Source organism: Pimephales promelas (assembly GCF_988280905.1).
Source record: "Pimephales promelas chromosome 3 unlocalized genomic scaffold, fPimPro1.hap1.1 SUPER_3_unloc_1, whole genome shotgun sequence".
In the NCBI taxonomy this organism is placed as follows: domain Eukaryota; kingdom Metazoa; phylum Chordata; class Actinopteri; order Cypriniformes; family Leuciscidae; genus Pimephales; species Pimephales promelas.
This window is the reverse complement of record NW_028297295.1, coordinates 412,501-427,786: the sequence shown is the minus strand read 5'-3', so window position 1 is coordinate 427,786 and position 15,286 is coordinate 412,501. Positions and strand designations below refer to the sequence as shown.

Sequence of the window (15,286 nt, the reverse complement as noted above, 5' to 3'; positions counted from 1 at the left end):
GTTTACTACCCTAATGTTCTAACCATTCAAAAAGCCCAATTTTGGCAGCAGATTTTGCTTACGGCCATACCACCTTGAGAACGCCCGAACTCGTCTGATCTCGGAAGCTAAGCAGGGTCGGGCCTGGTTAGTACTTGGATGGGAGACCGCCTGGGAATACCAGGTGCTGTAAGCTTTATTGTTGGATGGGAGACCTAGTAAGCTTTATATGGTTTACTACCCTAATGTTCTAACCATTCAAAAAGCCCAATTTTGGCAGCAGATTTCGCTTACGGCCATACCACCTTGAGAACGCCCGAACTCGTCTGATCTCGGAAGCTAAGCAGGGTCGGGCCTGGTTAGTACTTGGATGGGAGACCGCCTGGGAATACCAGGTGCTGTAAGCTTTATTGTTGGATGGGAGACCTAGTAAGCTTTATATGGTTTACTACCCTAATGTTCTAACCATTCAAATAGCCCAATTTTGGCAGCAGATTTCGCTTACGGCCATACCACCTTGAGAACGCCCGAACTCGTCTGATCTCGGAAGCTAAGCAGGGTCGGGCCTGGTTAGTACTTGGATGGGAGACCGCCTGGGAATACCAGGTGCTGTAAGCTTTATTGTTGGATGGGAGACCTAGTAAGCTTTATATGGTTTACTACCCTAATGTTCTAACCATTCAAATAGCCCAATTTTGGCAGCAGATTTTGCTTACGGCCATACCACCTTGAGAACGCCCGAACTCGTCTGATCTCGGAAGCAAAGCAGGGTCGGGCCTGGTTAGTACTTGGATGGGAGACCGCCTGGGAATACCAGGTGCTGTAAGCTTTATTGTTGGATGGGACACCTAGTAAGCTTTATATGGTTTACTACCCTAATGTTCTAACCATTCAAATAGCCCAATTTTGGCAGCAGATTTTGCTTACGGCCATACCACCTTGAGAACGCCCGAACTCGTCTGATCTCGGAAGCTAAGCAGGGTCGGGCCTGGTTAGTACTTGGATGGGAGACCGCCTGGGAATACCAGGTGCTGTAAGCTTTATTGTTGGATGGGAGACCTAGTAAGCTTTATATGGTTTACTACCCTAATGTTCTAACCATTCAAAAAGCCCAATTTTGGCAGCAGATTTTGCTTACGGCCATACCACCTTGAGAACGCCCGAACTCGTCTGATCTCGGAAGCTAAGCAGGGTCGGGCCTGGTTAGTACTTGGATGGGAGACCGCCTGGGAATAACAGGTGCTGTAAGCTTTATTGTTGGATGGGAGACCTAGTAAGCTTTATATGGTTTACTACCCTAATGTTCTAACCATTCAAATAGCCCAATTTTGGCAGCAGATTTTGCTTACGGCCATACCACCTTGAGAACGCCCGAACTCGTCTGATCTCGGAAGCTAAGCAGGGTCGGGCCTGGTTAGTACTTGGATGGGAGACCGCCTGGGAATACCAGGTGCTGTAAGCTTTATTGTTGGATGGGAGACCTAGTAAGCTTTATATTGTTTACTACCCTAATGTTCTAACCATTCAAATAGCCCAATTTTGGCAGCAGATTTTGCTTACGGCCATACCACCTTGAGAACGCCCGAACTCGTCTGATCTCGGAAGCTAAGCAGGGTCGGGCCTGGTTAGTACTTGGATGGGAGACCGCCTGGGAATACCAGGTGCTGTAAGCTTTATTGTTTAAAAAAAAAAAAAAAAAAAAAGAGTCAATGAAATTGTTCAAAAATCCTAAATTGTCTTTTTTCCCCCTCAAAATGCCTGAAATCGTCTCTGAGTTTCTTCAGAAAGCCTGAAAGAGTCTCTTTTTTTTTCTTCAAATAGCCCAATTTTGGCAGCAGATTTCGCTTACGGCCATACCACCTTGAGAACGCCCGAACTCGTCTGATCTCGGAAGCTAAGCAGGGTCGGGCCTGGTTAGTACTTGGATGGGAGACCGCCTGGGAATACCAGGTGCTGTAAGCTTTATTGTTGGATGGGAGACCTAGTAAGCTTTATATGGTTTACTACCCTAATGTTCTAACCATTCAAATAGCCCAATTTTGGCAGCAGATTTTGCTTACGGCCATACCACCTTGAGAACGCCCGAACTCGTCTGATCTCGGAAGCTAAGCAGGGTCGGGCCTGGTTAGTACTTGGATGGGAGACCGCCTGGGAATACCAGGTGCTGTAAGCTTTATTGTTGGATGGGAGACCTAGTAAGCTTTATATGGTTTACTACCCTAATGTTCTAACCATTCAAAAAGCCCAATTTTGGCAGCAGATTTTGCTTACGGCCATACCACCTTGAGAACGCCCGAACTCGTCTGATCTCGGAAGCTAAGCAGGGTCGGGCCTGGTTAGTACTTGGATGGGAGACCGCCTGGGAATACCAGGTGCTGTAAGCTTTATTGTTGGATGGGAGACCTAGTAAGCTTTATATGGTTTACTACCCTAATGTTCTAACCATTCAAAAAGCCCAATTTTGGCAGCAGATTTCGCTTACGGCCATACCACCTTGAGAACGCCCGAACTCGTCTGATCTCGGAAGCTAAGCAGGGTCGGGCCTGGTTAGTACTTGGATGGGAGACCGCCTGGGAATACCAGGTGCTGTAAGCTTTATTGTTTAAAAAAAAAAAAAAAAAAAATGAGTCAATGAAATGGTTCAAAAATCCTAAATTGTCTTTTTTCCCCCTCAAAATGCCTGAAATCGTCTCTGAGTTTCTTCAGAAAGCCTGAAAGAGTCTCTTTTTTTTTTCTTCAAATAGCCCAATTTTGGCAGCAGATTTCGCTTACGGCCATACCACCTTGAGAACGCCCGAACTCGTCTGATCTCGGAAGCTAAGCAGGGTCGGGCCTGGTTAGTACTTGGATGGGAGACCGCCTGGGAATACCAGGTGCTGTAAGCTTTATTGTTGGATGGGAGACCTAGTAAGCTTTATATGGTTTACTACCCTAATGTTCTAACCATTCAAATAGCCCAATTTTGGCAGCAGATTTTGCTTACGGCCATACCACCTTGAGAACGCCCGAACTCGTCTGATCTCGGAAGCTAAGCAGGGTCGGGCCTGGTTAGTACTTGGATGGGAGACCGCCTGGGAATACCAGGTGCTGTAAGCTTTATTGTTGGATGGGAGACCTAGTAAGCTTTATATGGTTTACTACCCTAATGTTCTAACCATTCAAAAAGCCCAATTTTGGCAGCAGATTTTGCTTACGGCCATACCACCTTGAGAACGCCCGAACTCGTCTGATCTCGGAAGCTAAGCAGGGTCGGGCCTGGTTAGTACTTGGATGGGAGACCGCCTGGGAATACCAGGTGCTGTAAGCTTTATTGTTGGATGGGAGACCTAGTAAGCTTTATATGGTTTACTACCCTAATGTTCTAACCATTCAAAAAGCCCAATTTTGGCAGCAGATTTCGCTTACGGCCATACCACCTTGAGAACGCCCGAACTCGTCTGATCTCGGAAGCTAAGCAGGGTCGGGCCTGGTTAGTACTTGGATGGGAGACCGCCTGGGAATACCAGGTGCTGTAAGCTTTATTGTTGGATGGGAGACCTAGTAAGCTTTATATGGTTTACTACCCTAATGTTCTAACCATTCAAATAGCCCAATTTTGGCAGCAGATTTCGCTTACGGCCATACCACCTTGAGAACGCCCGAACTCGTCTGATCTCGGAAGCTAAGCAGGGTCGGGCCTGGTTAGTACTTGGATGGGAGACCGCCTGGGAATACCAGGTGCTGTAAGCTTTATTGTTGGATGGGAGACCTAGTAAGCTTTATATGGTTTACTACCCTAATGTTCTAACCATTCAAATAGCCCAATTTTGGCAGCAGATTTTGCTTACGGCCATACCACCTTGAGAACGCCCGAACTCGTCTGATCTCGGAAGCAAAGCAGGGTCGGGCCTGGTTAGTACTTGGATGGGAGACCGCCTGGGAATACCAGGTGCTGTAAGCTTTATTGTTGGATGGGACACCTAGTAAGCTTTATATGGTTTACTACCCTAATGTTCTAACCATTCAAATAGCCCAATTTTGGCAGCAGATTTTGCTTACGGCCATACCACCTTGAGAACGCCCGAACTCGTCTGATCTCGGAAGCTAAGCAGGGTCGGGCCTGGTTAGTACTTGGATGGGAGACCGCCTGGGAATACCAGGTGCTGTAAGCTTTATTGTTGGATGGGAGACCTAGTAAGCTTTATATGGTTTACTACCCTAATGTTCTAACCATTCAAAAAGCCCAATTTTGGCAGCAGATTTTGCTTACGGCCATACCACCTTGAGAACGCCCGAACTCGTCTGATCTCGGAAGCTAAGCAGGGTCGGGCCTGGTTAGTACTTGGATGGGAGACCGCCTGGGAATACCAGGTGCTGTAAGCTTTATTGTTGGATGGGAGACCTAGTAAGCTTTATATGGTTTACTACCCTAATGTTCTAACCATTCAAATAGCCCAATTTTGGCAGCAGATTTTGCTTACGGCCATACCACCTTGAGAACGCCCGAACTCGTCTGATCTCGGAAGCTAAGCAGGGTCGGGCCTGGTTAGTACTTGGATGGGAGACCGCCTGGGAATACCAGGTGCTGTAAGCTTTATTGTTGGATGGGAGACCTAGTAAGCTTTATATGGTTTACTACCCTAATGTTCTAACCATTCAAATAGCCCAATTTTGGCAGCAGATTTTGCTTACGGCCATACCACCTTGAGAACGCCCGAACTCGTCTGATCTCGGAAGCTAAGCAGGGTCGGGCCTGGTTAGTACTTGGATGGGAGACCGCCTGGGAATACCAGGTGCTGTAAGCTTTATTGTTTAAAAAAAAAAAAAAAAAAAAAAGAGTCAATGAAATAGTTCAAAAATCCTAAATTGTCTTTTTTCCCCCTCAAAATGCCTGAAATCGTCTCTGAGTTTCTTCAGAAAGCCTGAAAGAGTCTCTTTTTTTTTCTTCAAATAGCCCAATTTTGGCAGCAGATTTCGCTTACGGCCATACCACCTTGAGAACGCCCGAACTCGTCTGATCTCGGAAGCTAAGCAGGGTCGGGCCTGGTTAGTACTTGGATGGGAGACCGCCTGGGAATACCAGGTGCTGTAAGCTTTATTGTTGGATGGGAGACCTAGTAAGCTTTATATGGTTTACTACCCTAATGTTCTAACCATTCAAATAGCCCAATTTTGGCAGCAGATTTCGCTTACGGCCATACCACCTTGAGAACGCCCGAACTCGTCTGATCTCGGAAGCTAAGCAGGGTCGGGCCTGGTTAGTACTTGGATGGGAGACCGCCTGGGAATACCAGGTGCTGTAAGCTTTATTGTTGGATGGGAGACCTAGTAAGCTTTATATGGTTTACTACCCTAATGTTCTAACCATTCAAATAGCCCAATTTTGGCAGCAGATTTTGCTTACGGCCATACCACCTTGAGAACGCCCGAACTCGTCTGATCTCGGAAGCAAAGCAGGGTCGGGCCTGGTTAGTACTTGGATGGGAGACCGCCTGGGAATACCAGGTGCTGTAAGCTTTATTGTTGGATGGGACACCTAGTAAGCTTTATATGGTTTACTACCCTAATGTTCTAACCATTCAAAAAGCCCAATTTTGGCAGCAGATTTTGCTTACGGCCATACCACCTTGAGAACGCCCGAACTCGTCTGATCTCGGAAGCTAAGCAGGGTCGGGCCTGGTTAGTACTTGGATGGGAGACCGCCTGGGAATACCAGGTGCTGTAAGCTTTATTGTTTAAAAAAAAAAAAAAAAAAAAAAAGAGTCAATGAAATGGTTCAAAAATCCTAAATTGTCTTTTTTCCCCCTCAAAATGCCTGAAATCGTCTCTGAGTTTCTTCAGAAAGCCTGAAAGAGTCTCTTTTTTTTTTCTTCAAATAGCCCAATTTTGGCAGCAGATTTCGCTTACGGCCATACCACCTTGAGAACGCCCGAACTCGTCTGATCTCGGAAGCTAAGCAGGGTCGGGCCTGGTTAGTACTTGGATGGGAGACCGCCTGGGAATACCAGGTGCTGTAAGCTTTATTGTTGGATGGGAGACCTAGTAAGCTTTATATGGTTTACTACCCTAATGTTCTAACCATTCAAATAGCCCAATTTTGGCAGCAGATTTTGCTTACGGCCATACCACCTTGAGAACGCCCGAACTCGTCTGATCTCGGAAGCTAAGCAGGGTCGGGCCTGGTTAGTACTTGGATGGGAGACCGCCTGGGAATACCAGGTGCTGTAAGCTTTATTGTTGGATGGGAGACCTAGTAAGCTTTATATGGTTTACTACCCTAATGTTCTAACCATTCAAATAGCCCAATTTTGGCAGCAGATTTTGCTTACGGCCATACCACCTTGAGAACGCCCGAACTCGTCTGATCTCGGAAGCTAAGCAGGGTCGGGCCTGGTTAGTACTTGGATGGGAGACCGCCTGGGAATACCAGGTGCTGTAAGCTTTATTGTTTAAAAAAAAAAAAAAAAAAAAAAGAGTCAATGAAATAGTTCAAAAATCCTAAATTGTCTTTTTTCCCCCTCAAAATGCCTGAAATCGTCTCTGAGTTTCTTCAGAAAGCCTGAAAGAGTCTCTTTTTTTTTCTTCAAATAGCCCAATTTTGGCAGCAGATTTCGCTTACGGCCATACCACCTTGAGAACGCCCGAACTCGTCTGATCTCGGAAGCTAAGCAGGGTCGGGCCTGGTTAGTACTTGGATGGGAGACCGCCTGGGAATACCAGGTGCTGTAAGCTTTATTGTTGGATGGGAGACCTAGTAAGCTTTATATGGTTTACTACCCTAATGTTCTAACCATTCAAATAGCCCAATTTTGGCAGCAGATTTTGCTTACGGCCATACCACCTTGAGAACGCCCGAACTCGTCTGATCTCGGAAGCTAAGCAGGGTCGGGCCTGGTTAGTACTTGGATGGGAGACCGCCTGGGAATACCAGGTGCTGTAAGCTTTATTGTTGGATGGGAGACCTAGTAAGCTTTATATGGTTTACTACCCTAATGTTCTAACCATTCAAAAAGCCCAATTTTGGCAGCAGATTTTGCTTACGGCCATACCACCTTGAGAACGCCCGAACTCGTCTGATCTCGGAAGCTAAGCAGGGTCGGGCCTGGTTAGTACTTGGATGGGAGACCGCCTGGGAATACCAGGTGCTGTAAGCTTTATTGTTGGATGGGAGACCTAGTAAGCTTTATATGGTTTACTACCCTAATGTTCTAACCATTCAAAAAGCCCAATTTTGGCAGCAGATTTTGCTTACGGCCATACCACCTTGAGAACGCCCGAACTCGTCTGATCTCGGAAGCTAAGCAGGGTCGGGCCTGGTTAGTACTTGGATGGGAGACCGCCTGGGAATACCAGGTGCTGTAAGCTTTATTGTTTAAAAAAAAAAAAAAAAAAAAATGAGTCAATGAAATGGTTCAAAAATCCTAAATTGTCTTTTTTCCCCCTCAAAATGCCTGAAATCGTCTCTGAGTTTCTTCAGAAAGCCTGAAAGAGTCTCTTTTTTTTTTCTTCAAATAGCCCAATTTTGGCAGCAGATTTCGCTTACGGCCATACCACCTTGAGAACGCCCGAACTCGTCTGATCTCGGAAGCTAAGCAGGGTCGGGCCTGGTTAGTACTTGGATGGGAGACCGCCTGGGAATACCAGGTGCTGTAAGCTTTATTGTTGGATGGGAGACCTAGTAAGCTTTATATGGTTTACTACCCTAATGTTCTAACCATTCAAATAGCCCAATTTTGGCAGCAGATTTTGCTTACGGCCATACCACCTTGAGAACGCCCGAACTCGTCTGATCTCGGAAGCTAAGCAGGGTCGGGCCTGGTTAGTACTTGGATGGGAGACCGCCTGGGAATACCAGGTGCTGTAAGCTTTATTGTTGGATGGGAGACCTAGTAAGCTTTATATGGTTTACTACCCTAATGTTCTAACCATTCAAAAAGCCCAATTTTGGCAGCAGATTTTGCTTACGGCCATACCACCTTGAGAACGCCCGAACTCGTCTGATCTCGGAAGCTAAGCAGGGTCGGGCCTGGTTAGTACTTGGATGGGAGACCGCCTGGGAATACCAGGTGCTGTAAGCTTTATTGTTGGATGGGAGACCTAGTAAGCTTTATATGGTTTACTACCCTAATGTTCTAACCATTCAAAAAGCCCAATTTTGGCAGCAGATTTCGCTTACGGCCATACCACCTTGAGAACGCCCGAACTCGTCTGATCTCGGAAGCTAAGCAGGGTCGGGCCTGGTTAGTACTTGGATGGGAGACCGCCTGGGAATACCAGGTGCTGTAAGCTTTATTGTTGGATGGGAGACCTAGTAAGCTTTATATGGTTTACTACCCTAATGTTCTAACCATTCAAATAGCCCAATTTTGGCAGCAGATTTCGCTTACGGCCATACCACCTTGAGAACGCCCGAACTCGTCTGATCTCGGAAGCTAAGCAGGGTCGGGCCTGGTTAGTACTTGGATGGGAGACCGCCTGGGAATACCAGGTGCTGTAAGCTTTATTGTTGGATGGGAGACCTAGTAAGCTTTATATGGTTTACTACCCTAATGTTCTAACCATTCAAATAGCCCAATTTTGGCAGCAGATTTTGCTTACGGCCATACCACCTTGAGAACGCCCGAACTCGTCTGATCTCGGAAGCAAAGCAGGGTCGGGCCTGGTTAGTACTTGGATGGGAGACCGCCTGGGAATACCAGGTGCTGTAAGCTTTATTGTTGGATGGGACACCTAGTAAGCTTTATATGGTTTACTACCCTAATGTTCTAACCATTCAAATAGCCCAATTTTGGCAGCAGATTTTGCTTACGGCCATACCACCTTGAGAACGCCCGAACTCGTCTGATCTCGGAAGCTAAGCAGGGTCGGGCCTGGTTAGTACTTGGATGGGAGACCGCCTGGGAATACCAGGTGCTGTAAGCTTTATTGTTGGATGGGAGACCTAGTAAGCTTTATATGGTTTACTACCCTAATGTTCTAACCATTCAAAAAGCCCAATTTTGGCAGCAGATTTTGCTTACGGCCATACCACCTTGAGAACGCCCGAACTCGTCTGATCTCGGAAGCTAAGCAGGGTCGGGCCTGGTTAGTACTTGGATGGGAGACCGCCTGGGAATACCAGGTGCTGTAAGCTTTATTGTTGGATGGGAGACCTAGCAAGCTTTATATGGTTTACTACCCTAATGTTCTAACCATTCAAATAGCCCAATTTTGGCAGCAGATTTTGCTTACGGCCATACCACCTTGAGAACGCCCGAACTCGTCTGATCTCGGAAGCTAAGCAGGGTCGGGCCTGGTTAGTACTTGGATGGGAGACCGCCTGGGAATACCAGGTGCTGTAAGCTTTATTGTTGGATGGGAGACCTAGTAAGCTTTATATGGTTTACTACCCTAATGTTCTAACCATTCAAATAGCCCAATTTTGGCAGCAGATTTTGCTTACGGCCATACCACCTTGAGAACGCCCGAACTCGTCTGATCTCGGAAGCTAAGCAGGGTCGGGCCTGGTTAGTACTTGGATGGGAGACCGCCTGGGAATACCAGGTGCTGTAAGCTTTATTGTTTAAAAAAAAAAAAAAAAAAATAAGAGTCAATGAAATGGTTCAAAAATCCTAAATTGTCTTTTTTCCCCCTCAAAATGCCTGAAATCGTCTCTGAGTTTCTTCAGAAAGCCTGAAAGAGTCTCTTTTTTTTTTTCTTCAAATAGCCCAATTTTGGCAGCAGATTTCGCTTACGGCCATACCACCTTGAGAACGCCCGAACTCGTCTGATCTCGGAAGCTAAGCAGGGTCGGGCCTGGTTAGTACTTGGATGGGAGACCGCCTGGGAATACCAGGTGCTGTAAGCTTTATTGTTGGATGGGAGACCTAGTAAGCTTTATATGGTTTACTACCCTAATGTTCTAACCATTCAAATAGCCCAATTTTGGCAGCAGATTTTGCTTACGGCCATACCACCTTGAGAACGCCCGAACTCGTCTGATCTCGGAAGCTAAGCAGGGTCGGGCCTGGTTAGTACTTGGATGGGAGACCGCCTGGGAATACCAGGTGCTGTAAGCTTTATTGTTGGATGGGAGACCTAGTAAGCTTTATATGGTTTACTACCCTAATGTTCTAACCATTCAAAAAGCCCAATTTTGGCAGCAGATTTTGCTTACGGCCATACCACCTTGAGAACGCCCGAACTCGTCTGATCTCGGAAGCTAAGCAGGGTCGGGCCTGGTTAGTACTTGGATGGGAGACCGCCTGGGAATACCAGGTGCTGTAAGCTTTATTGTTGGATGGGAGACCTAGTAAGCTTTATATGGTTTACTACCCTAATGTTCTAACCATTCAAAAAGCCCAATTTTGGCAGCAGATTTCGCTTACGGCCATACCACCTTGAGAACGCCCGAACTCGTCTGATCTCGGAAGCTAAGCAGGGTCGGGCCTGGTTAGTACTTGGATGGGAGACCGCCTGGGAATACCAGGTGCTGTAAGCTTTATTGTTGGATGGGAGACCTAGTAAGCTTTATATGGTTTACTACCCTAATGTTCTAACCATTCAAATAGCCCAATTTTGGCAGCAGATTTCGCTTACGGCCATACCACCTTGAGAACGCCCGAACTCGTCTGATCTCGGAAGCTAAGCAGGGTCGGGCCTGGTTAGTACTTGGATGGGAGACCGCCTGGGAATACCAGGTGCTGTAAGCTTTATTGTTGGATGGGAGACCTAGTAAGCTTTATATGGTTTACTACCCTAATGTTCTAACCATTCAAATAGCCCAATTTTGGCAGCAGATTTTGCTTACGGCCATACCACCTTGAGAACGCCCGAACTCGTCTGATCTCGGAAGCAAAGCAGGGTCGGGCCTGGTTAGTACTTGGATGGGAGACCGCCTGGGAATACCAGGTGCTGTAAGCTTTATTGTTGGATGGGACACCTAGTAAGCTTTATATGGTTTACTACCCTAATGTTCTAACCATTCAAAAAGCCCAATTTTGGCAGCAGATTTTGCTTACGGCCATACCACCTTGAGAACGCCCGAACTCGTCTGATCTCGGAAGCTAAGCAGGGTCGGGCCTGGTTAGTACTTGGATGGGAGACCGCCTGGGAATACCAGGTGCTGTAAGCTTTATTGTTTAAAAAAAAAAAAAAAAAAAAAAAGAGTCAATGAAATGGTTCAAAAATCCTAAATTGTCTTTTTTCCCCCTCAAAATGCCTGAAATCGTCTCTGAGTTTCTTCAGAAAGCCTGAAAGAGTCTCTTTTTTTTTTCTTCAAATAGCCCAATTTTGGCAGCAGATTTCGCTTACGGCCATACCACCTTGAGAACGCCCGAACTCGTCTGATCTCGGAAGCTAAGCAGGGTCGGGCCTGGTTAGTACTTGGATGGGAGACCGCCTGGGAATACCAGGTGCTGTAAGCTTTATTGTTGGATGGGAGACCTAGTAAGCTTTATATGGTTTACTACCCTAATGTTCTAACCATTCAAATAGCCCAATTTTGGCAGCAGATTTTGCTTACGGCCATACCACCTTGAGAACGCCCGAACTCGTCTGATCTCGGAAGCTAAGCAGGGTCGGGCCTGGTTAGTACTTGGATGGGAGACCGCCTGGGAATACCAGGTGCTGTAAGCTTTATTGTTGGATGGGAGACCTAGTAAGCTTTATATGGTTTACTACCCTAATGTTCTAACCATTCAAATAGCCCAATTTTGGCAGCAGATTTTGCTTACGGCCATACCACCTTGAGAACGCCCGAACTCGTCTGATCTCGGAAGCTAAGCAGGGTCGGGCCTGGTTAGTACTTGGATGGGAGACCGCCTGGGAATACCAGGTGCTGTAAGCTTTATTGTTTAAAAAAAAAAAAAAAAAAAAAAGAGTCAATGAAATAGTTCAAAAATCCTAAATTGTCTTTTTTCCCCCTCAAAATGCCTGAAATCGTCTCTGAGTTTCTTCAGAAAGCCTGAAAGAGTCTCTTTTTTTTTCTTCAAATAGCCCAATTTTGGCAGCAGATTTCGCTTACGGCCATACCACCTTGAGAACGCCCGAACTCGTCTGATCTCGGAAGCTAAGCAGGGTCGGGCCTGGTTAGTACTTGGATGGGAGACCGCCTGGGAATACCAGGTGCTGTAAGCTTTATTGTTGGATGGGAGACCTAGTAAGCTTTATATGGTTTACTACCCTAATGTTCTAACCATTCAAATAGCCCAATTTTGGCAGCAGATTTTGCTTACGGCCATACCACCTTGAGAACGCCCGAACTCGTCTGATCTCGGAAGCTAAGCAGGGTCGGGCCTGGTTAGTACTTGGATGGGAGACCGCCTGGGAATACCAGGTGCTGTAAGCTTTATTGTTGGATGGGAGACCTAGTAAGCTTTATATGGTTTACTACCCTAATGTTCTAACCATTCAAAAAGCCCAATTTTGGCAGCAGATTTTGCTTACGGCCATACCACCTTGAGAACGCCCGAACTCGTCTGATCTCGGAAGCTAAGCAGGGTCGGGCCTGGTTAGTACTTGGATGGGAGACCGCCTGGGAATACCAGGTGCTGTAAGCTTTATTGTTGGATGGGAGACCTAGTAAGCTTTATATGGTTTACTACCCTAATGTTCTAACCATTCAAAAAGCCCAATTTTGGCAGCAGATTTTGCTTACGGCCATACCACCTTGAGAACGCCCGAACTCGTCTGATCTCGGAAGCTAAGCAGGGTCGGGCCTGGTTAGTACTTGGATGGGAGACCGCCTGGGAATACCAGGTGCTGTAAGCTTTATTGTTTAAAAAAAAAAAAAAAAAAAAAATGAGTCAATGAAATGGTTCAAAAATCCTAAATTGTCTTTTTTCCCCCTCAAAATGCCTGAAATCGTCTCTGAGTTTCTTCAGAAAGCCTGAAAGAGTCTCTTTTTTTTTTCTTCAAATAGCCCAATTTTGGCAGCAGATTTCGCTTACGGCCATACCACCTTGAGAACGCCCGAACTCGTCTGATCTCGGAAGCTAAGCAGGGTCGGGCCTGGTTAGTACTTGGATGGGAGACCGCCTGGGAATACCAGGTGCTGTAAGCTTTATTGTTGGATGGGAGACCTAGTAAGCTTTATATGGTTTACTACCCTAATGTTCTAACCATTCAAATAGCCCAATTTTGGCAGCAGATTTTGCTTACGGCCATACCACCTTGAGAACGCCCGAACTCGTCTGATCTCGGAAGCTAAGCAGGGTCGGGCCTGGTTAGTACTTGGATGGGAGACCGCCTGGGAATACCAGGTGCTGTAAGCTTTATTGTTGGATGGGAGACCTAGTAAGCTTTATATGGTTTACTACCCTAATGTTCTAACCATTCAAAAAGCCCAATTTTGGCAGCAGATTTTGCTTACGGCCATACCACCTTGAGAACGCCCGAACTCGTCTGATCTCGGAAGCTAAGCAGGGTCGGGCCTGGTTAGTACTTGGATGGGAGACCGCCTGGGAATACCAGGTGCTGTAAGCTTTATTGTTGGATGGGAGACCTAGTAAGCTTTATATGGTTTACTACCCTAATGTTCTAACCATTCAAAAAGCCCAATTTTGGCAGCAGATTTCGCTTACGGCCATACCACCTTGAGAACGCCCGAACTCGTCTGATCTCGGAAGCTAAGCAGGGTCGGGCCTGGTTAGTACTTGGATGGGAGACCGCCTGGGAATACCAGGTGCTGTAAGCTTTATTGTTGGATGGGAGACCTAGTAAGCTTTATATGGTTTACTACCCTAATGTTCTAACCATTCAAATAGCCCAATTTTGGCAGCAGATTTCGCTTACGGCCATACCACCTTGAGAACGCCCGAACTCGTCTGATCTCGGAAGCTAAGCAGGGTCGGGCCTGGTTAGTACTTGGATGGGAGACCGCCTGGGAATACCAGGTGCTGTAAGCTTTATTGTTGGATGGGAGACCTAGTAAGCTTTATATGGTTTACTACCCTAATGTTCTAACCATTCAAATAGCCCAATTTTGGCAGCAGATTTTGCTTACGGCCATACCACCTTGAGAACGCCCGAACTCGTCTGATCTCGGAAGCAAAGCAGGGTCGGGCCTGGTTAGTACTTGGATGGGAGACCGCCTGGGAATACCAGGTGCTGTAAGCTTTATTGTTGGATGGGACACCTAGTAAGCTTTATATGGTTTACTACCCTAATGTTCTAACCATTCAAATAGCCCAATTTTGGCAGCAGATTTTGCTTACGGCCATACCACCTTGAGAACGCCCGAACTCGTCTGATCTCGGAAGCTAAGCAGGGTCGGGCCTGGTTAGTACTTGGATGGGAGACCGCCTGGGAATACCAGGTGCTGTAAGCTTTATTGTTGGATGGGAGACCTAGTAAGCTTTATATGGTTTACTACCCTAATGTTCTAACCATTCAAAAAGCCCAATTTTGGCAGCAGATTTTGCTTACGGCCATACCACCTTGAGAACGCCCGAACTCGTCTGATCTCGGAAGCTAAGCAGGGTCGGGCCTGGTTAGTACTTGGATGGGAGACCGCCTGGGAATACCAGGTGCTGTAAGCTTTATTGTTGGATGGGAGACCTAGTAAGCTTTATATGGTTTACTACCCTAATGTTCTAACCATTCAAATAGCCCAATTTTGGCAGCAGATTTTGCTTACGGCCATACCACCTTGAGAACGCCCGAACTCGTCTGATCTCGGAAGCTAAGCAGGGTCGGGCCTGGTTAGTACTTGGATGGGAGACCGCCTGGGAATACCAGGTGCTGTAAGCTTTATTGTTGGATGGGAGACCTAGTAAGCTTTATATGGTTTACTACCCTAATGTTCTAACCATTCAAATAGCCCAATTTTGGCAGCAGATTTTGCTTACGGCCATACCACCTTGAGAACGCCCGAACTCGTCTGATCTCGGAAGCTAAGCAGGGTCGGGCCTGGTTAGTACTTGGATGGGAGACCGCCTGGGAATACCAGGTGCTGTAAGCTTTATTGTTTAAAAAAAAAAAAAAAAAAAAAGAGTCAATGAAATTGTTCAAAAATCCTAAATTGTCTTTTTTCCCCCTCAAAATGCCTGAAATCGTCTCTGAGTTTCTTCAGAAAGCCTGAAAGAGTCTCTTTTTTTTTCTTCAAATAGCCCAATTTTGGCAGCAGATTTCGCTTACGGCCATACCACCTTGAGAACGCCCGAACTCGTCTGATCTCGGAAGCTAAGCAGGGTCGGGCCTGGTTAGTACTTGGATGGGAGACCGCCTGGGAATACCAGGTGCTGTAAGCTTTATTGTTGGATGGGAGACCTAGTAAGCTTTATATGGTTTACTACCCTAATGTTCTAACCATTCAAATAGCCCAATTTTGGCAGCAGATTTTGCTTAC

At 46.5% G+C, this 15,286-nt stretch overlaps 69 non-coding genes across 69 annotated transcripts in view; all 69 read left to right on the top strand.

Annotated features, from left to right (window-relative positions):
- The first annotated feature begins 56 nt into the window (after positions 1 to 56).
- LOC148963850 (5S ribosomal RNA) lies at positions 57 to 175 on the top strand. Its single transcript, XR_016152103.1, has one exon. It is a non-coding gene; the product is annotated as a 5S ribosomal RNA (ribosomal RNA).
- A 92-nt stretch (positions 176 to 267) lies between these two features.
- LOC148963849 (5S ribosomal RNA) lies at positions 268 to 386 on the top strand. The gene has a single exon (XR_016152102.1). It is a non-coding gene; the product is annotated as a 5S ribosomal RNA (ribosomal RNA).
- A 92-nt stretch (positions 387 to 478) lies between these two features.
- Positions 479 to 597, top strand: LOC148963848 (5S ribosomal RNA). The gene has a single exon (XR_016152101.1). It is a non-coding gene; the product is annotated as a 5S ribosomal RNA (ribosomal RNA).
- A 92-nt stretch (positions 598 to 689) lies between these two features.
- LOC148963847 (5S ribosomal RNA) lies at positions 690 to 808 on the top strand. The gene has a single exon (XR_016153241.1). It is a non-coding gene; the product is annotated as a 5S ribosomal RNA (ribosomal RNA).
- Positions 809 to 900: 92 nt separating this feature from the next.
- LOC148963846 (5S ribosomal RNA) lies at positions 901 to 1,019 on the top strand. The gene has a single exon (XR_016152100.1). It is a non-coding gene; the product is annotated as a 5S ribosomal RNA (ribosomal RNA).
- A 92-nt stretch (positions 1,020 to 1,111) lies between these two features.
- On the top strand, positions 1,112 to 1,230 carry LOC148963845 (5S ribosomal RNA). The gene has a single exon (XR_016153328.1). It is a non-coding gene; the product is annotated as a 5S ribosomal RNA (ribosomal RNA).
- Positions 1,231 to 1,322: 92 nt separating this feature from the next.
- Positions 1,323 to 1,441, top strand: LOC148963844 (5S ribosomal RNA). The gene has a single exon (XR_016152099.1). It is a non-coding gene; the product is annotated as a 5S ribosomal RNA (ribosomal RNA).
- Positions 1,442 to 1,533: 92 nt separating this feature from the next.
- LOC148963843 (5S ribosomal RNA) lies at positions 1,534 to 1,652 on the top strand. The gene has a single exon (XR_016152098.1). It is a non-coding gene; the product is annotated as a 5S ribosomal RNA (ribosomal RNA).
- A 170-nt stretch (positions 1,653 to 1,822) lies between these two features.
- LOC148963842 (5S ribosomal RNA) lies at positions 1,823 to 1,941 on the top strand. Its single transcript, XR_016152096.1, has one exon. It is a non-coding gene; the product is annotated as a 5S ribosomal RNA (ribosomal RNA).
- Positions 1,942 to 2,033: 92 nt separating this feature from the next.
- On the top strand, positions 2,034 to 2,152 carry LOC148963841 (5S ribosomal RNA). Its single transcript, XR_016152095.1, has one exon. It is a non-coding gene; the product is annotated as a 5S ribosomal RNA (ribosomal RNA).
- A 92-nt stretch (positions 2,153 to 2,244) lies between these two features.
- On the top strand, positions 2,245 to 2,363 carry LOC148963840 (5S ribosomal RNA). Its single transcript, XR_016152094.1, has one exon. It is a non-coding gene; the product is annotated as a 5S ribosomal RNA (ribosomal RNA).
- Positions 2,364 to 2,455: 92 nt separating this feature from the next.
- On the top strand, positions 2,456 to 2,574 carry LOC148963839 (5S ribosomal RNA). The gene has a single exon (XR_016152093.1). It is a non-coding gene; the product is annotated as a 5S ribosomal RNA (ribosomal RNA).
- A 171-nt stretch (positions 2,575 to 2,745) lies between these two features.
- On the top strand, positions 2,746 to 2,864 carry LOC148963838 (5S ribosomal RNA). The gene has a single exon (XR_016152092.1). It is a non-coding gene; the product is annotated as a 5S ribosomal RNA (ribosomal RNA).
- Positions 2,865 to 2,956: 92 nt separating this feature from the next.
- On the top strand, positions 2,957 to 3,075 carry LOC148963837 (5S ribosomal RNA). Its single transcript, XR_016152091.1, has one exon. It is a non-coding gene; the product is annotated as a 5S ribosomal RNA (ribosomal RNA).
- A 92-nt stretch (positions 3,076 to 3,167) lies between these two features.
- On the top strand, positions 3,168 to 3,286 carry LOC148963836 (5S ribosomal RNA). The gene has a single exon (XR_016152090.1). It is a non-coding gene; the product is annotated as a 5S ribosomal RNA (ribosomal RNA).
- Positions 3,287 to 3,378: 92 nt separating this feature from the next.
- Positions 3,379 to 3,497, top strand: LOC148963835 (5S ribosomal RNA). The gene has a single exon (XR_016152089.1). It is a non-coding gene; the product is annotated as a 5S ribosomal RNA (ribosomal RNA).
- A 92-nt stretch (positions 3,498 to 3,589) lies between these two features.
- LOC148963834 (5S ribosomal RNA) lies at positions 3,590 to 3,708 on the top strand. The gene has a single exon (XR_016152088.1). It is a non-coding gene; the product is annotated as a 5S ribosomal RNA (ribosomal RNA).
- Positions 3,709 to 3,800: 92 nt separating this feature from the next.
- Positions 3,801 to 3,919, top strand: LOC148963833 (5S ribosomal RNA). Its single transcript, XR_016153240.1, has one exon. It is a non-coding gene; the product is annotated as a 5S ribosomal RNA (ribosomal RNA).
- Positions 3,920 to 4,011: 92 nt separating this feature from the next.
- LOC148963832 (5S ribosomal RNA) lies at positions 4,012 to 4,130 on the top strand. Its single transcript, XR_016152087.1, has one exon. It is a non-coding gene; the product is annotated as a 5S ribosomal RNA (ribosomal RNA).
- Positions 4,131 to 4,222: 92 nt separating this feature from the next.
- LOC148963831 (5S ribosomal RNA) lies at positions 4,223 to 4,341 on the top strand. Its single transcript, XR_016152085.1, has one exon. It is a non-coding gene; the product is annotated as a 5S ribosomal RNA (ribosomal RNA).
- Positions 4,342 to 4,433: 92 nt separating this feature from the next.
- On the top strand, positions 4,434 to 4,552 carry LOC148963830 (5S ribosomal RNA). Its single transcript, XR_016152084.1, has one exon. It is a non-coding gene; the product is annotated as a 5S ribosomal RNA (ribosomal RNA).
- A 92-nt stretch (positions 4,553 to 4,644) lies between these two features.
- Positions 4,645 to 4,763, top strand: LOC148963829 (5S ribosomal RNA). Its single transcript, XR_016152083.1, has one exon. It is a non-coding gene; the product is annotated as a 5S ribosomal RNA (ribosomal RNA).
- A 171-nt stretch (positions 4,764 to 4,934) lies between these two features.
- LOC148963828 (5S ribosomal RNA) lies at positions 4,935 to 5,053 on the top strand. The gene has a single exon (XR_016152082.1). It is a non-coding gene; the product is annotated as a 5S ribosomal RNA (ribosomal RNA).
- Positions 5,054 to 5,145: 92 nt separating this feature from the next.
- On the top strand, positions 5,146 to 5,264 carry LOC148963827 (5S ribosomal RNA). Its single transcript, XR_016152081.1, has one exon. It is a non-coding gene; the product is annotated as a 5S ribosomal RNA (ribosomal RNA).
- A 92-nt stretch (positions 5,265 to 5,356) lies between these two features.
- LOC148963826 (5S ribosomal RNA) lies at positions 5,357 to 5,475 on the top strand. Its single transcript, XR_016153238.1, has one exon. It is a non-coding gene; the product is annotated as a 5S ribosomal RNA (ribosomal RNA).
- Positions 5,476 to 5,567: 92 nt separating this feature from the next.
- Positions 5,568 to 5,686, top strand: LOC148963825 (5S ribosomal RNA). Its single transcript, XR_016152079.1, has one exon. It is a non-coding gene; the product is annotated as a 5S ribosomal RNA (ribosomal RNA).
- A 173-nt stretch (positions 5,687 to 5,859) lies between these two features.
- Positions 5,860 to 5,978, top strand: LOC148963824 (5S ribosomal RNA). The gene has a single exon (XR_016152078.1). It is a non-coding gene; the product is annotated as a 5S ribosomal RNA (ribosomal RNA).
- Positions 5,979 to 6,070: 92 nt separating this feature from the next.
- LOC148963823 (5S ribosomal RNA) lies at positions 6,071 to 6,189 on the top strand. The gene has a single exon (XR_016152077.1). It is a non-coding gene; the product is annotated as a 5S ribosomal RNA (ribosomal RNA).
- A 92-nt stretch (positions 6,190 to 6,281) lies between these two features.
- On the top strand, positions 6,282 to 6,400 carry LOC148963822 (5S ribosomal RNA). The gene has a single exon (XR_016152076.1). It is a non-coding gene; the product is annotated as a 5S ribosomal RNA (ribosomal RNA).
- A 171-nt stretch (positions 6,401 to 6,571) lies between these two features.
- LOC148963821 (5S ribosomal RNA) lies at positions 6,572 to 6,690 on the top strand. The gene has a single exon (XR_016152075.1). It is a non-coding gene; the product is annotated as a 5S ribosomal RNA (ribosomal RNA).
- A 92-nt stretch (positions 6,691 to 6,782) lies between these two features.
- On the top strand, positions 6,783 to 6,901 carry LOC148963820 (5S ribosomal RNA). Its single transcript, XR_016152073.1, has one exon. It is a non-coding gene; the product is annotated as a 5S ribosomal RNA (ribosomal RNA).
- A 92-nt stretch (positions 6,902 to 6,993) lies between these two features.
- On the top strand, positions 6,994 to 7,112 carry LOC148963819 (5S ribosomal RNA). Its single transcript, XR_016152072.1, has one exon. It is a non-coding gene; the product is annotated as a 5S ribosomal RNA (ribosomal RNA).
- A 92-nt stretch (positions 7,113 to 7,204) lies between these two features.
- LOC148963818 (5S ribosomal RNA) lies at positions 7,205 to 7,323 on the top strand. Its single transcript, XR_016152071.1, has one exon. It is a non-coding gene; the product is annotated as a 5S ribosomal RNA (ribosomal RNA).
- A 172-nt stretch (positions 7,324 to 7,495) lies between these two features.
- Positions 7,496 to 7,614, top strand: LOC148963817 (5S ribosomal RNA). Its single transcript, XR_016152070.1, has one exon. It is a non-coding gene; the product is annotated as a 5S ribosomal RNA (ribosomal RNA).
- A 92-nt stretch (positions 7,615 to 7,706) lies between these two features.
- On the top strand, positions 7,707 to 7,825 carry LOC148963816 (5S ribosomal RNA). Its single transcript, XR_016152069.1, has one exon. It is a non-coding gene; the product is annotated as a 5S ribosomal RNA (ribosomal RNA).
- Positions 7,826 to 7,917: 92 nt separating this feature from the next.
- LOC148963815 (5S ribosomal RNA) lies at positions 7,918 to 8,036 on the top strand. The gene has a single exon (XR_016152068.1). It is a non-coding gene; the product is annotated as a 5S ribosomal RNA (ribosomal RNA).
- Positions 8,037 to 8,128: 92 nt separating this feature from the next.
- Positions 8,129 to 8,247, top strand: LOC148963814 (5S ribosomal RNA). The gene has a single exon (XR_016152067.1). It is a non-coding gene; the product is annotated as a 5S ribosomal RNA (ribosomal RNA).
- A 92-nt stretch (positions 8,248 to 8,339) lies between these two features.
- On the top strand, positions 8,340 to 8,458 carry LOC148963813 (5S ribosomal RNA). The gene has a single exon (XR_016152066.1). It is a non-coding gene; the product is annotated as a 5S ribosomal RNA (ribosomal RNA).
- A 92-nt stretch (positions 8,459 to 8,550) lies between these two features.
- Positions 8,551 to 8,669, top strand: LOC148963812 (5S ribosomal RNA). The gene has a single exon (XR_016153237.1). It is a non-coding gene; the product is annotated as a 5S ribosomal RNA (ribosomal RNA).
- A 92-nt stretch (positions 8,670 to 8,761) lies between these two features.
- Positions 8,762 to 8,880, top strand: LOC148963811 (5S ribosomal RNA). Its single transcript, XR_016152065.1, has one exon. It is a non-coding gene; the product is annotated as a 5S ribosomal RNA (ribosomal RNA).
- Positions 8,881 to 8,972: 92 nt separating this feature from the next.
- LOC148963810 (5S ribosomal RNA) lies at positions 8,973 to 9,091 on the top strand. Its single transcript, XR_016152064.1, has one exon. It is a non-coding gene; the product is annotated as a 5S ribosomal RNA (ribosomal RNA).
- Positions 9,092 to 9,183: 92 nt separating this feature from the next.
- On the top strand, positions 9,184 to 9,302 carry LOC148963809 (5S ribosomal RNA). Its single transcript, XR_016152062.1, has one exon. It is a non-coding gene; the product is annotated as a 5S ribosomal RNA (ribosomal RNA).
- A 92-nt stretch (positions 9,303 to 9,394) lies between these two features.
- LOC148963808 (5S ribosomal RNA) lies at positions 9,395 to 9,513 on the top strand. Its single transcript, XR_016152061.1, has one exon. It is a non-coding gene; the product is annotated as a 5S ribosomal RNA (ribosomal RNA).
- A 173-nt stretch (positions 9,514 to 9,686) lies between these two features.
- On the top strand, positions 9,687 to 9,805 carry LOC148963807 (5S ribosomal RNA). Its single transcript, XR_016152060.1, has one exon. It is a non-coding gene; the product is annotated as a 5S ribosomal RNA (ribosomal RNA).
- A 92-nt stretch (positions 9,806 to 9,897) lies between these two features.
- On the top strand, positions 9,898 to 10,016 carry LOC148963806 (5S ribosomal RNA). Its single transcript, XR_016152059.1, has one exon. It is a non-coding gene; the product is annotated as a 5S ribosomal RNA (ribosomal RNA).
- Positions 10,017 to 10,108: 92 nt separating this feature from the next.
- On the top strand, positions 10,109 to 10,227 carry LOC148963805 (5S ribosomal RNA). Its single transcript, XR_016152058.1, has one exon. It is a non-coding gene; the product is annotated as a 5S ribosomal RNA (ribosomal RNA).
- Positions 10,228 to 10,319: 92 nt separating this feature from the next.
- On the top strand, positions 10,320 to 10,438 carry LOC148963804 (5S ribosomal RNA). Its single transcript, XR_016152057.1, has one exon. It is a non-coding gene; the product is annotated as a 5S ribosomal RNA (ribosomal RNA).
- Positions 10,439 to 10,530: 92 nt separating this feature from the next.
- Positions 10,531 to 10,649, top strand: LOC148963803 (5S ribosomal RNA). Its single transcript, XR_016152056.1, has one exon. It is a non-coding gene; the product is annotated as a 5S ribosomal RNA (ribosomal RNA).
- Positions 10,650 to 10,741: 92 nt separating this feature from the next.
- LOC148963802 (5S ribosomal RNA) lies at positions 10,742 to 10,860 on the top strand. Its single transcript, XR_016153236.1, has one exon. It is a non-coding gene; the product is annotated as a 5S ribosomal RNA (ribosomal RNA).
- Positions 10,861 to 10,952: 92 nt separating this feature from the next.
- Positions 10,953 to 11,071, top strand: LOC148963801 (5S ribosomal RNA). The gene has a single exon (XR_016152055.1). It is a non-coding gene; the product is annotated as a 5S ribosomal RNA (ribosomal RNA).
- A 173-nt stretch (positions 11,072 to 11,244) lies between these two features.
- LOC148963800 (5S ribosomal RNA) lies at positions 11,245 to 11,363 on the top strand. Its single transcript, XR_016152054.1, has one exon. It is a non-coding gene; the product is annotated as a 5S ribosomal RNA (ribosomal RNA).
- A 92-nt stretch (positions 11,364 to 11,455) lies between these two features.
- Positions 11,456 to 11,574, top strand: LOC148963799 (5S ribosomal RNA). The gene has a single exon (XR_016152053.1). It is a non-coding gene; the product is annotated as a 5S ribosomal RNA (ribosomal RNA).
- A 92-nt stretch (positions 11,575 to 11,666) lies between these two features.
- LOC148963798 (5S ribosomal RNA) lies at positions 11,667 to 11,785 on the top strand. The gene has a single exon (XR_016152051.1). It is a non-coding gene; the product is annotated as a 5S ribosomal RNA (ribosomal RNA).
- Positions 11,786 to 11,956: 171 nt separating this feature from the next.
- On the top strand, positions 11,957 to 12,075 carry LOC148963797 (5S ribosomal RNA). Its single transcript, XR_016152050.1, has one exon. It is a non-coding gene; the product is annotated as a 5S ribosomal RNA (ribosomal RNA).
- A 92-nt stretch (positions 12,076 to 12,167) lies between these two features.
- On the top strand, positions 12,168 to 12,286 carry LOC148963796 (5S ribosomal RNA). The gene has a single exon (XR_016152049.1). It is a non-coding gene; the product is annotated as a 5S ribosomal RNA (ribosomal RNA).
- A 92-nt stretch (positions 12,287 to 12,378) lies between these two features.
- LOC148963795 (5S ribosomal RNA) lies at positions 12,379 to 12,497 on the top strand. The gene has a single exon (XR_016152048.1). It is a non-coding gene; the product is annotated as a 5S ribosomal RNA (ribosomal RNA).
- Positions 12,498 to 12,589: 92 nt separating this feature from the next.
- On the top strand, positions 12,590 to 12,708 carry LOC148963794 (5S ribosomal RNA). Its single transcript, XR_016152047.1, has one exon. It is a non-coding gene; the product is annotated as a 5S ribosomal RNA (ribosomal RNA).
- A 173-nt stretch (positions 12,709 to 12,881) lies between these two features.
- On the top strand, positions 12,882 to 13,000 carry LOC148963793 (5S ribosomal RNA). Its single transcript, XR_016152046.1, has one exon. It is a non-coding gene; the product is annotated as a 5S ribosomal RNA (ribosomal RNA).
- A 92-nt stretch (positions 13,001 to 13,092) lies between these two features.
- LOC148963792 (5S ribosomal RNA) lies at positions 13,093 to 13,211 on the top strand. Its single transcript, XR_016152045.1, has one exon. It is a non-coding gene; the product is annotated as a 5S ribosomal RNA (ribosomal RNA).
- A 92-nt stretch (positions 13,212 to 13,303) lies between these two features.
- On the top strand, positions 13,304 to 13,422 carry LOC148963791 (5S ribosomal RNA). Its single transcript, XR_016152044.1, has one exon. It is a non-coding gene; the product is annotated as a 5S ribosomal RNA (ribosomal RNA).
- Positions 13,423 to 13,514: 92 nt separating this feature from the next.
- LOC148963790 (5S ribosomal RNA) lies at positions 13,515 to 13,633 on the top strand. The gene has a single exon (XR_016152043.1). It is a non-coding gene; the product is annotated as a 5S ribosomal RNA (ribosomal RNA).
- Positions 13,634 to 13,725: 92 nt separating this feature from the next.
- Positions 13,726 to 13,844, top strand: LOC148963789 (5S ribosomal RNA). Its single transcript, XR_016152042.1, has one exon. It is a non-coding gene; the product is annotated as a 5S ribosomal RNA (ribosomal RNA).
- Positions 13,845 to 13,936: 92 nt separating this feature from the next.
- LOC148963788 (5S ribosomal RNA) lies at positions 13,937 to 14,055 on the top strand. Its single transcript, XR_016153235.1, has one exon. It is a non-coding gene; the product is annotated as a 5S ribosomal RNA (ribosomal RNA).
- A 92-nt stretch (positions 14,056 to 14,147) lies between these two features.
- On the top strand, positions 14,148 to 14,266 carry LOC148963787 (5S ribosomal RNA). The gene has a single exon (XR_016152040.1). It is a non-coding gene; the product is annotated as a 5S ribosomal RNA (ribosomal RNA).
- Positions 14,267 to 14,358: 92 nt separating this feature from the next.
- Positions 14,359 to 14,477, top strand: LOC148963786 (5S ribosomal RNA). The gene has a single exon (XR_016152039.1). It is a non-coding gene; the product is annotated as a 5S ribosomal RNA (ribosomal RNA).
- A 92-nt stretch (positions 14,478 to 14,569) lies between these two features.
- Positions 14,570 to 14,688, top strand: LOC148963785 (5S ribosomal RNA). Its single transcript, XR_016152038.1, has one exon. It is a non-coding gene; the product is annotated as a 5S ribosomal RNA (ribosomal RNA).
- A 92-nt stretch (positions 14,689 to 14,780) lies between these two features.
- Positions 14,781 to 14,899, top strand: LOC148963784 (5S ribosomal RNA). Its single transcript, XR_016152037.1, has one exon. It is a non-coding gene; the product is annotated as a 5S ribosomal RNA (ribosomal RNA).
- A 170-nt stretch (positions 14,900 to 15,069) lies between these two features.
- On the top strand, positions 15,070 to 15,188 carry LOC148963783 (5S ribosomal RNA). Its single transcript, XR_016152036.1, has one exon. It is a non-coding gene; the product is annotated as a 5S ribosomal RNA (ribosomal RNA).
- A 92-nt stretch (positions 15,189 to 15,280) lies between these two features.
- LOC148963782 (5S ribosomal RNA) overlaps positions 15,281 to 15,286 on the top strand; it is a 119-nt gene continuing 113 nt past the window's right edge. The window contains exon 1 of the ribosomal RNA XR_016152035.1: positions 15,281 to 15,286. This exon is cut by the window's right edge and continues 113 nt beyond it. This is a non-coding gene — a ribosomal RNA (5S ribosomal RNA).